General features: G+C 48.0%; 1 protein-coding gene across 1 annotated transcript in view; it reads left to right on the top strand.

Annotated features, from left to right (window-relative positions):
• The first annotated feature begins 2,202 nt into the window (after positions 1-2,202).
• Positions 2,203-14,861, top strand: part of ATP5MC2 (ATP synthase membrane subunit c locus 2) — a 231,272-nt gene continuing 218,613 nt past the window's right edge. The window contains exon 1 of the mRNA XM_073318448.1: positions 2,203-2,206. The gene's annotated coding sequence lies outside the window, so the exon portion shown is untranslated. The remainder of the gene's footprint in view (positions 2,207-14,861) is intronic.

Below are 14,861 nucleotides of genomic sequence, written 5' to 3'. Positions count from 1 at the left end.
CTAGAGCAGTGGTTCTCAACCAGGGGTACATGTACCCCGGGGGTATGCAGATTCTTCCAGGGGGTACAGCAACTCCTCTGGATAGTTGCCCAGTTTTACAACAGGCTACAGAAAAATACACTGAGTGAAGTCAGTACAGATTAAAATTTCATTCAAACAATGACTTGTTTACCCTGCTCTGCAAACTGTGCATTGACATGTAAGTACCATATTTATATTCCAATGGATTTATTTGATAAATAGATGGTACAAAGGAGAAAGGAAGCAGTTTCTCAGAAATAGTGTGACTGAGACACTTTTGTATTTTTAAGTCTGATTTTGTAAGCAAGTCGTTTTTAAGGGAGGTGAAACTTAGGGTCCTCAAGACAAATCCGACTCCTGAAAGGGCTACAGCCGTCTGGAAAGGTTGAGAGCTGCTGCTCTAGATCAAAGAAGAATCCTCCCCCACCATGAGGAATCCAGTGAATGGTCCATTTTGGGTGAGTTGGGGTTCAAAAAAGGCCAACTAGCAATAGGGGGTACCTGGGGTCATTATTTTTTATGTTCTCGGTGCACCAGCATTTTGATGGGCACTGGAAACACGAGGCTCTAGGCACAGAAAAAAAATATTTTAAAAACCCACATTATTAAGGTGGCAACGTCACACCCTCAAAAGTTAGGAAATGCGATGATTAAAAGGGGCCCTTGCATGGGCAGCGGGTGAACCACCAGCTGAGGGAGGCTAGCCCCCAGCCGTCCCTTCCCCCCCGGGGACCCACCCCCACTTCCTCCGCCAGAGACCACCCCCTCCGCACGGCTGCCAGCCACCACCACCCCGCCCCAGCCCCAGCCCCAGCGCAGAGCGAGCAGCGCATGGCCCCCTCAGCCCCAGTGCCCCCAGCCCTTCCCAAGCACAGGCCGGGCAGCCCCAGTGCCTCCAGCCCCCACCAAGTCCCGGCCACCCTAGCCCCCTGAAGAGGACCAGCCTGCCTGGGCTGGGGCCAAGGGGGAAAGGACAAGCAGGAGGGGGCTTTGGGGAGGAGTGTGAGCAGGGCCACATGGGGTGGTTTGGGGAAGCACCGCCCATGGGCCCATGCAACCTTAATTTCGGGGTGCCCCTGCCCCATGCATACGCATCATGAAACTGTCTTGAATCACATGATCACATATGATTTTTTTGCACTGGACCTTGCCTCATTCAGTACACACGATGGACAGTGCTCCCATGGTCAATGCATGGCCTGAGGCCTCTATTCAAACCCTGCTCTGAAGACAGAACTGTTATTCTCCTCAGGGGCTTTTCTGTGACACTCATCGCTGCAGTACCCAAGTGGCTCACAACGATTAATGACTTTCTCTTCCCCACACTCCTGTGAGCTCAGGGGATGTGATGATGCTCATTTCACAGCTGGGGAGCCAGGTCACTTGAGCCTCAGGTCAAAAGATTCCACTGGTTTGATCTGAGCTACCTAGGACCTGGTTGTCCAAGATAGCATCACACAGCAATTTACAGAGTTCAGCACAGCACCCGTGGGCCACAGAGGCAACGGTGAGTGCCAACACTTCGGCAAATCACGCTGCAGGATCTCAGATTGAGCACCCAGAAAACAAAGAACACACAATCAGTCCTAATCTCCCCACACACACGCTCCTTGTCTCAATCCCAATCTTCCCCGATCCCAATCCTGTCCCGTCCCCCCGACCCAGCTCCTCATCCAATATCTCCGCTCCCTGGGCTCATTGTCTGAATCTCTCCACTCCTTTGACAAGCAATCTTAATAATAAGCAGCTCTACTTATATAATAATGATGGGAAGGAGCAACGAGGGGCTGGGTTACCAAACAGAGAGGGGCTGGATATTTCTAATTCAGGTGGCAGGAAAATCCTCTGGACTGGAATCTCTAAGAAAGCCCTGGACTGCAACTAGCAAGAAACCCCAGGACAGAACTTGGATTCCCTCCTGGAAGAGCCCTGAGGTCATAAATAGCCTAAGGTTTACCATTTGAGAACCACTGTGCTATAGAAGAATGGACATTATTCTTCTTATTAGGCCCCTCTACAGCTCCCAGATACCTCTCACTGGAAAAGTTAAAGTCCCGCAATAAATTATTTCCCAATGCTACCCCTGCATATGTTCCCACTGAGTCATTGGAGCCTTGGCCGGACATTAGGTATCTATAATCCAGCCTCTCTGTCAGAGTAAATCTCGCTCACTCCACGAGCACCGATAATGTCCCAGTAAATATCTCCATTTCCTGCTGGCCTGGAGGAAAGATCCAATCGGCTTTTAAATGTCAAATGTAAAGTAAAGTTTGTCATAAAAAACTCCAGTAAAAAAAAATGCTGGTGTTTTGGAGATGGGAAGAAGGGGAAATTCTCTCTTTCTCTAGCAATGCCCTTGGTTCTTCCAAGCCCCATCTTCTGAGTTGATTCCCCATCCCCATTTGGCCCCAGGGTCTTGGTAAATTTCACTGCATCACATGGGCCCCAAACTTTGCTACAACATAGGCCTCATCGGCAGGAATCTGAGCATTGAATTTCAACATTGCCAATGCTCAGGACTTCATTGCTTGTCTTGCAATATTTGGTGGTCTTCTGAAAGATCCAGTTCCTAAAGTCCTGTGATTAGGTGGAAATTTCAGCTTCCATTAACAGAAAAGTAAATTTCTACTGCAGCAGGGTTGCCCAGAAAAAGCTTGAAAACATGACGCCTAAAGGCAACGACACCAAAAGGCAAACAGAACGAATGCAAAAGTTGCTGTTTTTTAACGTCTTGTAATCTTTTAAGCTGATCTTGTGATTTTTAGGGACTCCAGCTCTGGCTTTTTGAATGCTTGAGGCTGGCCATACACAATTTTCACAGATCCATATATATTCATAGATTGTGAGGAAGGGCCACCAGTCGGGTCTCCTTGCATAACATAGGCCAGAGAGCTTCCCTGAAATGATTCCTATTTGAACTAGAGCAGATCTTTTAGAAAAACATACAATTTTGATTTAAAATTTTGCACAGCAGCAGAAGGAAGTTAGGAGGCCAAAGGGCATTGCAAGCCAGAGGGAGTTGGGCAGCTAAACCTCTTACGCTCCTTTAAAAATCCCAACCCTAATTTACTTGTAAATACTTATTTTCCTCTTTTAAGTGAAAGTATGAAGCCAGGATCCTGCTCTCAGTTCAACTGATCCAAATCTAGAGTGATTTTGTCTAATTTAGTGGGGATTTACACTGAGGTAAATGAAGGCAGACACTGACTCTTGGAGCATGAACGGCATTGAACACAATTTAAACCAGCTGGTTAGAGACAGGCCAAGGAGTTTAGATTAAAGGACTGACCCACAGTTTGTTCAGTCTTCAAGCTGAGCTGTGTGAGGGATCAGGGATCTTGAACCCACTCGTGCAGTGCCCAGTCCACAACCACCACCCAAAAGCTCTCCAGGACTAGCATGGGAGGGGATTAGCAGAACTCTAACCCATCAGAGGCTCCGCCCACTAAGCTCCTGATTGGAGCCGACTTCCAGCCCACAGATTGGCCCGGATGCACTACTTAAACCAGGAGGCACAAGAAGTTGTTTGAGTGAAGTTCTGATCTGCTGCTGTACTGGACCCTGGCTCCAGCTTGAATCTGGCATTGTTGCCCGACTCTGGTTTGACCTTTGATACTGCTATCAAACTCTGACTTCACTCCATGGTTCCCTGGTTCCTGACTCCGGCTTGACCCTCGGCATGACTCTCTGAGTCCAGGCATGACCCTCAGCTTGACTCCTGACACTGATTCTGACTATGGCTTTAGTTCCTGGCAGACAGAAGCTGAACCTTGAGCCTGAAAAGGTTTGGTTCAGCTATTTCTGTTCAATATAAACTTTATAATGCCGCTAATCACCGATTCGATCTGGAAACAGATGTATTCAAATCACATCATTTCCTTGTGGTACCTCTGGCCTGGCCGAAAACACACCTTTCTGGAAATATAGGTAACCCACTGGGCCGTGTGCCCTATGGATCCTCTTCTGTGCATCAGCCATAGAAGAGGTGAGTCTTTTACAGCTCTCCCTGTAGAAACTGGCTCTTTAGCTCAGAAGCAAGGAATCATGAAAACAAAATTATTTACTCACATCCCAGTCAGCCAGCTCAGCTCATAATATAGGCAGACCTAAAAGACAAGTTTGTAGATCCTCTAGGAAGTGCTTTTCTTGACCTGCTAGATCTTGGCAGGATCTGACCATCTTCATAGTTCAGGGGTGTTCAGAACCAGGATTTTGGTTTGGCCCATTAGAGAGGCACTGGCCAGCTGCAAAGTTCTGATCCAGTTTTGGATCTGGATCCAAATTCCCCCAAAACTCGGGGATGTTTGGCTCTGAGACCTGGTTCAAGGTACATGGACCCTTCTATGAGGCAGCAGTGCCCCTCTCTAGACCTGGTTGCCATGTATTGATGAAGGATGTCTGTTCACTGTCAACATTTTCTGGAACTCTAATTTCTGGGGCAGCAGTCTCAAAGGGCAAAGTATCTTGACAAGAATCTACTCAGTGATGCCCTGGTGTAAATCCAGAGCTTTTCCATCAAAGATGGGGTGTTACTCCTGATTTACACAGCTGACACAGAGAGCAGAAACTGGCCCTTTGCCTCAATGTAGGAGCCCCACTCATGGACCAAAACCTCATTGTGCTAGTTACTATACAAACACAGAACAAAAAACCCGTCCGTGCCCCAAAGAGCTGATGACCAAAGTACAAGACAAGACAACAGCTGGAGACAGACAGATGGACAAGGAAGCACAAGGAGTCAGCATGACACTCATGGGCAGCATGTGACTCCTCCATCTGGGGAGGCTGCGTGTGCCCAGACTGGGGCCCCGCCCCAAGGCCCACCCACACTCAGCCACCTCCCTCCAAAGCCCCACCCACACTCCGCCCCTGGCTGCACTCAGTCCCCTCCTTGAGACCCACCTGCACCACTTGCGCCTCTTTGCCCTCTCCCACAAGGCTCCCATGTGGGTGGAGCAGGGATGGGAAGAGGCGGGGCCTCGGGGGGGAAGAGTAGGAGCAGGGACGCGGGCCGAAGCATGGGCGGGGCCATGGTCAGGGCACTCACCCGTTCAGTGGTGTCACACTCCAAAGGTGGCAGGCTGGCTGTGTGGAGAGACTTAGCCTCCCCTGGCCTCTTATACCCACCACCTATGGACAGGGAGTGGTCTCAGCACACCAGCAGCCTCACCCTGGTCAAGTTTTTTGTAGCCTTCAGGGCAAAGGAGAGTTTTGAGGATGCTCTTGAAGGTGGACAATGAGGTAGCTTTGTGAATGTCACGAGGAGCAATCCCTAAGCAAGACAGGAGAATGCACGAAAGGGCTTGTTTGAAAATGCGCGACGTGGGACTGGCATCACGGGCTGGGAGGCAGGAATTGAGATCTCGCTAGCGAACGACCGATGATAGGGATGGTGGGGATCAGCCGGGAAGGTCCTTGAAAGCGTAGGCCAGCAGCTTGTGCTCAATGCGACAGAGAAGGGGGAGTTAGTGGTGGGATGCAAAGAGAGGGGCGGTGTGGTCAAAGAAATGGTCTAGGAAAATGATCTTTGCAGCAGCATGCTGAACGGACAAGAGTGGGGCAAGATTGCATTTGTCAAGGCCAGATGGCCAGAGGCTGTTGCAGTGACTGAGATCTGAGAGGATGAGAGCCTGGGCGAGAGTTTTTAGCTGTGTGGATGGATAGGAAAGTCTGTATCTTAGAGATGGTATGAAGAAGGAATGGACAAGATTCTTCTAGCGTTCGTTTCAGGCCACTACTACCAGATGCCCCAAACCCTCTTCCCCACTCCAATATCCTCAGTAGCCACCCCCCCTTGTAAAATATAGGGAGACGACTGCAAGATCTCTAGGGACCTGAGGCCATATGTCCCATTTAGGAAGCTCACAGGGAGCTATGGAGACCAGGCAGGCACAAAGGCCCCTACTGTTCCCCGGCTAAAGGACATTTCAAGGAACACTTAGAAGCTGTGATGTCGTAGGTCGATCCTCCCACGACTGCTCTGCCAGGCTGAACCTCCAGGAGGCCCCTTGAGGTGAAACTCGGTGGCGCAAGCTGTGTGAGTCGGTCTGGCAGCTGGAACCAGAGGGTCCGTCTGTGGCCAGCAGCCTCAGGAAAGACTCCTCCCTATGCATTCACCATAGTTCTTCATGCCAGAGTGGTTTTATGCAGGGCTCATCCTGCCTGAGGATCAAACCATGCACTGGAACAGGGGAGTGGGCAAGGTGGGGTTTGCCTAGGAGGGGATTTGTTAACGGGAAAGACAAGGCACCGCAGAAGGAAGTGGAGAAAAGGGGGTTGACCGCCATGCCAGAGCTCAGCAGCAGTGCCCCGGCCTTGCCCCAAGCATCCTGATTGGTCAAGCTCACTCTCTGACCAGGGCGATGAGGGCATCAGGATAGCTCTGGGTGCTGGGGAGATTCCCAGGTGAATTCTCACCTCAAAGGGAGTAAGAACAACAGGGAGGAGGGGAACATGGACACGCATGGCTCAATGTCAAGGTATATATCAGAGAACAAAGAGTGTAGGCCACTTACAGGATGAGGGACTCTATCCTGGGAAGCAGTGACTCTGAAAAAAGATTTGGGGCTTGTGGTTGATATTCAGTTGAACATGAGCTCCCAGTGCAACGCTGTGGCCAAACCAGCTAATGTGATCCCGGGATACATAAACAGGGGAATCCCGAGTGGGAGCAGAGAGGTTATTTTACCCCTGTGTTTGGCAGTGGTGTGACCACTACTGGAAAATTGTGTCCAGTTCTGGTGCCAATAATTCAAGAAGGACGTTGATAAATTGGAGAGGGTTCAGAGAAGAGCCATGAGAGTGATTAAAGAATTGGAAAACCTGCCTTACTGTGATAGACTCAAGGAGCTTAATCCATTTAGCTTAACAAAGAGAAGGTTAAGGGGTGACTTAATCACAGTCTTTAAGTACCTACATGGGGAACAACTATTTGATAACAGGCTCTTCAATCTAGCAGACAGAGGGCTAACATTATCATTATAAACTGAAGCTGAAATGAACACAGACATTTTTACCAGTGACTGTAATTAACCATCAGAACAGTTTACCAAGGGTGGTGGTGGATTCTCCATAACTGGTAATTTTTAAATCAGGACTGGATGTTGTTTCTAAGAGATCTGCTCTAGGAATTATTTTGGGGACATTCTCTGGCCTGTTATACAGGAGCTCAATCTAGATGACAAGAATCCTCTGTTCTGGCTTTAAAATCTATCAATCTGGGAACCTAGGGTGAACAGCCCCGGGGGACAGAAGTGGGGAACACCAAGGGCAGGTAAAATAACGGTATGTCTTCACTACCTGCCAGATCGGCGGCAGCGATCGATCCAGCGGGGATCGATTTATCGCGTCTAGTCTAGATGCGATAAATCGACTCCCAAGCGCTCTCCCGTCGACTCCTGTACTCCAGCGCCATGAGAGGCGTAGGCAGAGTCGACGGGGGAGCGGCAGCAGTCAACTCACCACAGTGAAGACACCACAGTAAGTCGATCTAAGCACATTGACTTCAGCTACATTGTTCACATAGCTGAAGTTGCGTAACTTAGATCTATTTCCCCCCCCCTGCCCCGGCCCCGGTGTAGACCCTTAGATAAAGAGCACGGGAAGGAGATGGAGCAAGCAGCCAATCAGCACAGGAGAGAGAATGCAGAGTATTTACACTGGTTTACTAGAGAGCCCAAGGGAGTTAGATGCCCCAATCCTGTTGAAATCCATCTAGATTTAGTTATCCCAGTCTTAAGCACATGCTTAACTTTCAGCGTGTGAATTCTACTGAAGCCAACAAGACAACTTACTTGCTTCTCTGGATCAGGGCTGGATTGCTTAGTGCCTTGCTGGATCATGCCCCAAGGAATGGCAGAGCTGAGGAATAGAACCCAGGAGTCCTGGTGCCCAGCCCCGCTACATAACACTGCCTCGTTGTCACATAGGCCTGTGGCCAAAGGGAAGAATGGAGCCCAAGGTTATCTAGTTCCCGGTGAAAACGGGGCATTGGAAATGCTCCAGTCCCTCTGTGCAAGACTCAACAAGCAGCAGTTTTATATTGTAATGAAAAATGTTCTTCTCCTCAGCAATAAATTTTCTGCAAAGAAACTGTATCGAGGTCTCCAGGGCCCTGACCGCAAAGTGAATACAAATAAATATAGGAATTAAAGGACATGCATGAGGAAATATGTCAAGGCTGAGATTGGAAAAATGTTGCTTTTCTCCACAGTGTTTTAACTCATAGAATATCAGGGTTGGAAGGGACCTCAGGAGGTCAATCTAGTCCAACCCCCTGCTTGAAGCAGGACCAATCTGCAATATCCCTAAATGGCCCCCTCAAGGATTGAACTCACAACCCTGGGTTTAGCAGGCCAATGCTCAAACCACTGAGCTATTCTTCCTCCCCATCTACACACTTACACATGCACATACACACATGTAGGGAGCCCGCTCTTCAAGTGCTCAGTGCTAGCATTGATCTAAAAAGCCCAGTCATTTTTTGCAAGAAAATGAAAACCAGCATTTTTTGATTTCCTATGAAACTGTTTTCATGTTTTTTAAACAAGAAACTGAAGAGCAAAAACTTTTCGTTTTGGTTTTTTCCAATCCATTTTTGGGTTAAAAAAAATCAGACTTATTGCATTTTGGAAAAAACAAAATCTGCAAAAAATGACCAGTTTTTTTCCCCCCCTGGAAAAATAGTTTGTTTTCAGTTTGGTCCAAAAAATTCTTTTTCATTGAAACCATTTTTCAGCTAAAATAATTCAGCTAGTTCTACTGAGCACTCACAACTGGGCCCAGACTTTCAAAAGTTCTTTGGGGCAGGGTCCGTCTTGGTGTTCTGCGTTGGTACAGCACCTAGCATCATGGGGTCTGGACCCATGACTGATGCGCCTAGGCATTACCACAATGCAAACAGACAGTGTGGTCTAGTGGAGAGGGCACTGCACTGGGGCTCAGGATAAGTGCATTCTAATCCTGGATCTTTCATTAGCCTGCTGGGTGACTTGACGGCAAGCCATGTCCCTTCTTTCTGCCTCAGTTTCCCCATCTGTAAAATGGGGATTGTAACATTATTGACATGTAACCGTATAAATCATTGTTGCAACCAGGATCCTATGACTGCACCAGGTCTTGTACAGAGGAGGTCAAGTGGGGTGTCTATGGAAAGGTTGTAGTTTGCTGGTTATAATTATGTTGTCTGTATGTGTGTATCATTTTTGTATCTGAAGTTATGAATATCGGCTATGTACTTGTATCTCAATGTGTTTGATTCTAAGTAGCCTCAGTGAAGCTTTTGGTCAACTTCTTGAGAAAGGACTATTCTCAGTAAGTACCCAATCAAGAAACACTTAACTGACAATGGACTTTGGGAGACGCCAATACACATCTGAGCTTTCCTGAGAACGTTCAAACTAACATGTAAACAAAGTGCCGGCCTGCAAAAAGCTGAATCATTCATAGACATGTGACTTGCCCAGGTGGCTACAAACTCCATCTTGTTGCTGTGACTTTGAACAGAAGAACAAATGGATTTTGGCCCACAAGAGAGAGAATATAAAAGGTCCTGGAAGCCTCTCCATTTTGTCTTCAGCTGGCTTAAGAGATGGCCTCTCCACCCCAAAGAGATGCCTGCAAGAAACTGGAACAAAGGACAGTAACTACTGGGGTGTGAGTGATTACTGGACCCACACTGGGAAGGAATCTAGTCTGTGAAAGAAGCTTATTGGAACATCTCTGAGGGTGAGATTTACCTGCATTCAGTTTCCTACTGTATTAGGCTTAGACTTGTGTGTTTTTGTTTTATTTTGCTTGGTAACTTACTTTGTTCTGTCTGTTATTACTTTGAACCACTTAAATCCTACTTTTTGTACTTAATAAAATCACTTTTGCTTATTATTGAACCCAGAGTGAGTGACTAATACCTGGGGGAGCAAACAGCTGTGCATATCTCTCTATCAGTGTCATAGAGGGCAGACAATTTATGAGTTTGCCCTGTATAAGCTTTATACAGAGTAAAACGGATTTATTTGGGGTTTGGATCCCAGTGGGAACTCGGTATCTGGGCGCTGGAGACAGGAATACCTGCTGAATGGTTTTCAATTAAAGCCTGCAGCTTTGGGAAATATGGTTCAGACCTGGGTCTGTATTTGCAGCAGGCTAGTGTGTCTGGATCAACAAGACAGGACAGGTACTGAAGTCCCAAGCTGGCAGGGAAAATGGGCTCAGCACATCAGGTGACAGTCCCAAGGGGGTCTCTGTGCCCCAACCCATCACAGGGATAATGATGTAAAGCAGGTGAGTTGTTCCATTGTAAAGTGCTCTAAGATGTACTGATGGAAAAACACTATAAGAGGATTATTATTAATTAATAGGTATTAATAATAATAACTTGGGCGGCTAAATAAGGGCCAGCTTTTCAAAAGAGCTCAGTCAGCACGCAATGTGCATGCAATATGCATCCAACATGCTGAGCTATTTTGAGTCTAGCCACTTAATTTAGGTGCCTCAGTGGGTGGTGAGCTCTGTTGAAACTCTAGCCCGTATAGACTCATATCTAAACTGCAGCTGTTATTCTACACACTGTTCTACAGGGCCAATTTGAATTGGGCTAGGGAAGTAAAAGCTGTTTAATCTGCTGGCTGATTGTGGTCCATATGCAACAAGTTGTCATGAGCAGGTGGCTGCACTGCAAAAAAAACCTCACATCTGCCATTAGAGAGACGAGGTGGGGGAGGCAGAGCGACAACACTGCATACCGCTGCAATTGGTAGCCTGACCAGAAATGCCCGCAACTGAATGGGCATCAGAGACCAAACTCTCCTCAGGCCATGGGAGAGTCATGTTGGTATGAGGGATGTTTGCATGACTGCTGCCAGTCTGAGCACCTTTCACCAGCCCAACATCCACACCCCAAGCAAAGCCCACACAAGCCAACTTGATGGCAACTGGCATGTGTGGGCATCATGCCAGGTCCCTGCTGTCCAGATATAGGAGTGGATCACCTGGGTCTGGGATCCTGCAAACCCCAGTCCAGGTTCAACCCAGTAGGTGGCTTTCCAGATGGCAGGCCCGTCAAAGCAGGGGCTGTGCCTTCCGTTGTGCCCAGCACATTCCATGCTAGTGGAATATACAGAACAGCCATCAATAAAGTTGTCCAGGAGGCAAAGGGAGCCGTGCCTACTTGGAGACCTGTTGGAACCCAAAGCAACCCCAGCTCAGCAGGAAGGCGCTTTTAGCGCATGTTACGGTAGCCATCTTAACTAGCACGAACACCTAGCTCTTATCTAGCTTTTTCATCAGTAGATCTCCAAGCTCATTACAAAGAAGAGTGCTGTCATTATCACCCTTTTACAGATGGGGAAACTGAGGCACTGGGCAGAGAAGGAAGTCACCCAACAGGCCAGTAGCTGAGCCAGGGCTAGAACCCAGCTCTTCTGAATCCCCTTGCCCCTGTGCTCTATCCACTAGGTCACGCTTGAAGTGGGAGCCATTGGTCCATTGGAAGTCCTCTCTGGGTTAACCCCCTTGCTGTCCCATTCGAGCCCCCGTGACACAGGTGGGTTTCATGCTGCCTAGTGGGGACAGGTAGGAAGGAGACATGAATGGTTGGGTCCCATACTGAGCGCCTTCCTTGGTATTTACCCAGTCCTGACTCTGGTGCACCTCCCATTGGCTTCAATGAGAATTAATAACTTCAGTGGGTGTTTGCCCAGCTACACACTAAGCACCAGTTTTTCAAGGTCTCTGCTCCTCAGAGTCAGGGCCCGGTTTTCAAAAGTGCTCAGCTCCCAGTGGCTTCCACTGAGACACACAGGGCCAGATTTTCACAAGAGCTTAGCTGTTGAACGTCAATAATAACCCCCACCCCTGACTTCACTGGCAGTTGAGGATGCAGAACTGGGCTAAGATGTAAGACTTCAGGAACTGGCCTGGCGCTGGGTCTGAGCCCTAAAGACCTGCTCTCTGTCACCTACCAAGCAGAAAGCCACAATGCTGGTGCGCCATCAGCAGCCCCTTCTGCGTCTGATTAATCTCTGGGTATGTCTACACTCCAACAGAAGGTGTTTGACTGTAGCACAGGGGGACAAGGGGAGCTAGTGTGGGTAAAGACAGTAGTGTGGACATCAATGCACAGTCTAGCAACCTGAATATGTACCCAGATTCCCGGTGGGCTGGTACTTGAGTTGCTAGCCTGTTCTGAAGTTCATACCACCAAATCTGCACTACCATTAGGCTTGGAAGGATTTGATTTTTCTTGGTCAACAAAGTTGTTAAACACTGATTTTGCCGCAAGCACACAAACCGATGAAAACATATTTCCATGGATAACAACTGAAATGTATAGACAGGCAAAGTAAAAACGCTGCTTGAGAACTTAGTAGAGTTTGATGTAAGGCTAGTTACTTGGTACATTTTGAAAGCGATGCTGATCATTTGTGTTTTAATGGTTATACAGCTGTAACAGTTTGAATCTCAACATCTACTGTCACTCAAGAATTCTCGTCTGACACTGTCTGATTCCCCACCATCATTTCCCATAACTGCAAAAATTTAAATGGATAAAAACAGTCCATCTGTGCCCAGCAGCTGCCATACACCCAAGTCACAGCCCATTTCCTTCACGAGGGTTGCTATGGATCCAAATGCCCCCAAACATGAGGGAAATTCTGATCCAGTTCAGCATCTGTACTTTGCCACTTGGTCCTGGTCCACACAGGATCCTATTTATCTAAGGTACTTTGATGGCCCCCCCTTTCTGTGTATTTGTGCACCCCACAAGCTTTACCATATTTATCCTCAGCCTCCAGCCCTCTGTGAGCCAGGGCAGTGATATTATTACCATTGTACAACACTATTTAGATGCATTTTTCAGGCACCTAAATACCTTTGTAAGTCTGGCCCTAGTGCCCGATTGGCAGTGCAAAGAAAGAGTATTATGGGATGGAGCAGAGGGAATGGTGGGAACTTGATCCCAGGCACCCACAATTCTCTGGGAGAAGTAGTGGCATCCCAAACTACCCCAGAAGGCAGTACGCCAGACAGATGCCAACCGACAGTGCTGCACACACAATCCCTCACAGTCAGGAAGCCTGGCACCAGTAAAAGCATCCAACTGTGCACTGGGTCTAGCACCATGTGTGCAAGGAACACCACGACTTGGGAACCTTGCTGCTGTAGATATCACAGAGGAAGGGAAGGCTGGTCCCGCGATTGGGGCACTCACCTAGAACTTGGGAGACCGAGGTGCTGTTCCCTGCTCTGACTCAGACTCTGTGTGTGAACTTGGCAAGTCATTTAGCTTCTTGGCTGAAGCCCCAAGCCCCAGCAGGTGCCTCCCATGAGGCAGAAGCCCCGAACCCCGGCAGGCACGCCCCGGCTCTTGAATTTCTGAAGACTGTCGTATGCAGCTCGAAGGGCCAGTAAGTTTGGCCACCCCTGCTCTAGGGGATTCTTTAGCCAGGCTGTTGGACACAGACGGCTCCGGGGGTTCTTTAGCCCCTAGGGCTTGGGCATCTTCCCATGGTCATACAGGAGGTCAACACCTAAGCAAGGAATTGAGCCCAAGTCCCAGACTAGACCCCTACCCACTAGACCAACCATCCTCTGGAGTCACAGCCACCCCGAATTCCCAAACCAGCTCTGAACACTGCAAATCGCATCCCACTCTGTTCCCAGATTTTTTGTTTCGTTTCACTTCATTTTCTATTTTCATCTCCAACCAGGTCAGGACAAGCCGCCAAATAAATCCCAATTACAGTGTTCACCCTGCAATTTTCCCTGAGTGGCGCGGGGAGCGTTCTCTGCTGACTGCTAGCGTTTTCTACATCTTTCGGGGAACCTCCTGGCCATTACTGGTCTGAGAAACGGGGGGGGGGAAAAAGCTCCCCCATTGCACTTAATTTCACAGCTACTAATTCCCCTTCATTTTAATGAGTTACATGATGCAATCCCGTTTTGGTTATTCTGAATCATGTTGTTTCATGTACTAAATAAGCAATAAGACACAACAGGGCATGGATTTATTGCCCAGTATTTCACACTTAGATGTGTATTCACACTACTTGGGCGTGAGTGATTACACAATAATTCAAACCCCAGTGGCTTGGGCTTTATAGGCCTTTTAAAAAACAAAACAAAAAAACTTGGGGGAGTTTTACGATTTTAGTTTTAAGAAAATTCATGGAAGATCCAAACCAGAACCGTGGGCCCATCAGGAACCAGGATCCAACAACTAACTGATTTTTAAATGATAATAATAATACCTATACCTTACACAGCACTTTCCATCAGTCGATCTCAAAGTGTTTTACAAAGGAGGGCACGATCGTGATCCCCATTTACACATGTGGAAACTGAGGCACGGAGAGGGGAAATCACCTGCCTGAAGTCAGCCAGTGCCAGACCTGGAAATAGAACTGAGGTCAACTGAGTTCCAGTCCAGTGCACCATCAACGAGGCTGCACTGCTGTGAAGGTCTTAGCCAAATGATTGGCCCCCAATTCTCATTTACACTAAGGCCTTGTCCATACTAGAAGGTTGTATTGTTTTAACTATACCGGGATACTTAAAACAATACAACCACTGTAGTGTGGGCACAGACAGTTATATCGGTATAACAATCCCCATACAAAAGGGGGAATAAGCTATCCTTACTGTAGCATCTGAGCACATCACAGTCTTTACTATATTTACCCTTACAACTCCCCTGCGAGGTACAGCAGTGCTATTATCCCCATTGTACAGATGGGGAACTGAGGCAGACAGGCCAGGCCAGACCCTCAATGGTATTTAGGTGCCTAACTCCCACTGAAATACCTTTGAGGATCTGCCCCTAAGTGACTTGCCCCTGGTCA

The sequence above is a fragment of the Lepidochelys kempii genome, chromosome 20, assembly GCF_965140265.1.
Source record: "Lepidochelys kempii isolate rLepKem1 chromosome 20, rLepKem1.hap2, whole genome shotgun sequence".
Lineage (NCBI taxonomy): Eukaryota > Metazoa > Chordata > Testudines > Cheloniidae > Lepidochelys > Lepidochelys kempii.
This window is presented reverse-complemented; position numbering and strand designations above follow the sequence as displayed.